The sequence below is a fragment of the Pinus tabuliformis genome, chromosome 7 (genome assembly GCF_031772625.1).
Source record: "Pinus tabuliformis cultivar Carrire ecotype Pingquan chromosome 7, CPIR1, whole genome shotgun sequence".
Classification (NCBI taxonomy): Eukaryota; Viridiplantae; Streptophyta; class Pinopsida; order Pinales; family Pinaceae; genus Pinus; species Pinus tabuliformis.
This window is the reverse complement of record NC_142293.1, coordinates 363,102,800-363,105,303: the sequence shown is the minus strand read 5'-3', so window position 1 is coordinate 363,105,303 and position 2,504 is coordinate 363,102,800. Positions and strand designations below refer to the sequence as shown.

The 2,504-nt window shown below is 39.5% G+C and overlaps 1 pseudogene; it reads left to right on the top strand.

Moving 5' to 3' along the window:
- The first annotated feature begins 845 nt into the window (after positions 1-845).
- On the top strand, positions 846-2,050 carry LOC149247465 (uncharacterized; annotated as a pseudogene).
- Positions 2,051-2,504: the final 454 nt, after the last annotated feature.

Sequence of the window (2,504 nt, the reverse complement as noted above, 5' to 3'; positions counted from 1 at the left end):
GTGTACTAAACATGGTAATGTGGATGGATCAAATCATACTTATCTGTTTGATTATTTTATTTGGGACGTGTGACAAGTTTGCTCGGATGGTGATTAGAATTTGGTTTATTTTATTATTTTTTTTAATGGGCAGTGTTTGAATTGTTTTTAATATTTGAAATCACAATTTTATTAAAAAATAATAAAAGTTTAGCAAAATTTTGATAAACTCACAGATGTTGTATAACTTGGCATTATGATTTGTCATTTATGCTTTATGATATTGAATTAGGGAGTCATCTACCGCTGCGGAATTGCTCGAACCGTTAAAAGTGGTCGAGATCCGAAAATGGCTAGAATCTGGCAAAAAGAATTCAAAAAATCTTGTAAATACAGCGTTTGAATCATATTTTTGATGGTGGAAATGGATTCATCACTATCAAAAACATCTAAAGCACTTAAAATTATGAATTTTGACAATTTTTACTTAGATTTACAAAAATCTGAACGAAATATGACTAGAATTTCTATAATTTTTATGCCGTAAGGCGTTTCCCTCTGAAATGGACTCTTCCAAATGCCTTTCTGTCCTAATCGTAGCCGTTAGATCTTTTGTTAGATGATTGAACAAAAATCAGCCGTCTAATTTCATTAAAAAAATGTTTTAAAACATTAAAAAACCTTAAAATGCGTTATTAGGGCAATGAACAATGCTCTCCGCTTGACATCCGTGCGCTTTTTATGGATGAGTTCCAGGTAGAGTCCGTTTGAATTCTTAGTGGAGTTTATGGCAATGAACTCCAGCGCCGGCGAAGCCTTTTTGTGGCCTCAAGGATGGCGTTAAAGTTCCTTTTGTTGGCGAAATCATGTGGGTATTTTTGAAGGAGGCAGTGAAAGTATGGCTGCGAAATCCGAAGAATTTGGCACTGTTAATATGGGGTATTGCTGTGGCAGTATCTGGAGCTATTCTTTTTTTGGTTCTGGTTGGCTTTCTTAACAGGGCCATGCCTAAAAAGAGTGAGACGGATGCCTGGTTTGAGGTCAATAATCAAATTCTAAATGCACTTTTTACCATGATGTGCCTTTATCTACACCCACAGCGTTGTTATCATCTTTTACTTCTCATTAGATGGAAACCAGAGGACATTGTCAATCTTAGAAAGGTCTACTGTAAAAATGAGACTTACAAACCTCATGAGTGGGCACACATGATGGTAGTTGTGCTACTTCTGCAAATAAATTGTTTTGCGCAGTATGCGCTCTGTGGTCTGAATTGGGGCTATAAGAGATCACAGCGTCCGGCTATTGGAGTGGGTTTGTGCGTTTCTGTTGCAATAGGCGCCCCTGTTGCAGCTGGTCTTTATCTTATCCTGAGTCCTCTTGGGAAAGATTACGAAGCCGAAGGTGATTTGGAGACTACGGTTATAAGTATCACTGATGCAGATGCAGATGTTATTAGGATAGATGATAACTCTGTGAAAAACAAATCTACATACGCGCGGCTTGAGAAGAAATACTCTCTTCTTAGAAGAGGTAGTAAAAGAATGGAACCTAAACCGGAATGGCAGGGAGGTCTATTTGGCTGCTGGAGTGATCCTTCTGTTGCATTTTTTCAACATTTTGTGGGTTCTGCATTTTTGGGTGGAATATGGATAGACTGGGGTTTGGGAACATGTATGTGCACATAGTGACCTTCATTTTGTTGTGCATGGTCCCTTATTGGATCTTCACCTTGGCTACTGTCAATATTGATAATGAGAATATTCGGGAAGGTCTTGGTATCACTGGGATCCTTCTTTGCATGTTTGGGCTTCTGTACGGTGGGTTTTGGAGGATTCAGATTCGGAAGAGGTTTGGCTTACCTGGAAATGGCTGTTGTTGTGGGCAGCCTAATGTGACAGATCTAACGCAATGGCTTTTCTACGGTGTTTGTTCTCTCTGTCAAGAGGTTCGCACTGAAAATTTCTATGAGGTCTGTGAGGATAAACTCTATTTTAAAAAATATCTTGGCCAAGATTCACAAGACCTGAGAGATGATTCACCGAGTTTGGCTCCGTTGGGTCATGAATGAGGATCACCAGCTTTGAATTCACCCTCTTGGGTCAAATCAGACATGTCAACAAATTTGAATGCTCAAGCTTCAGCGTCGCCAGTTTTGAGTCCAATGCATTATTCCATTGAAAACTCTCTTCCTCCACGGGGTATGCCCCTTGTGCGGGAAGGATTGACATTTCCTTTGTCTAACTTTCTTTTAGCGGAAACTCATATTACGATTTCTCCAGATTCAGAATCAGCGGATGCACATTACATGGCAGCTCAAACAGAAAATCTAAAGAGGGACGGCTATCCGATGAATGCACCCATTCCCCAGAGACTGGAAAAATAAGAATAGGGCATTAACGCAATCATACTCCTATGGTTGATGGCTGGAAGGTTAAATTGAATTACCCTGGAAACTTGTCCAGTATTAAGATGCATCTAGACATTGACTTGTTCTGTAGCTTTCTGCAGTGCCCATTGTTACA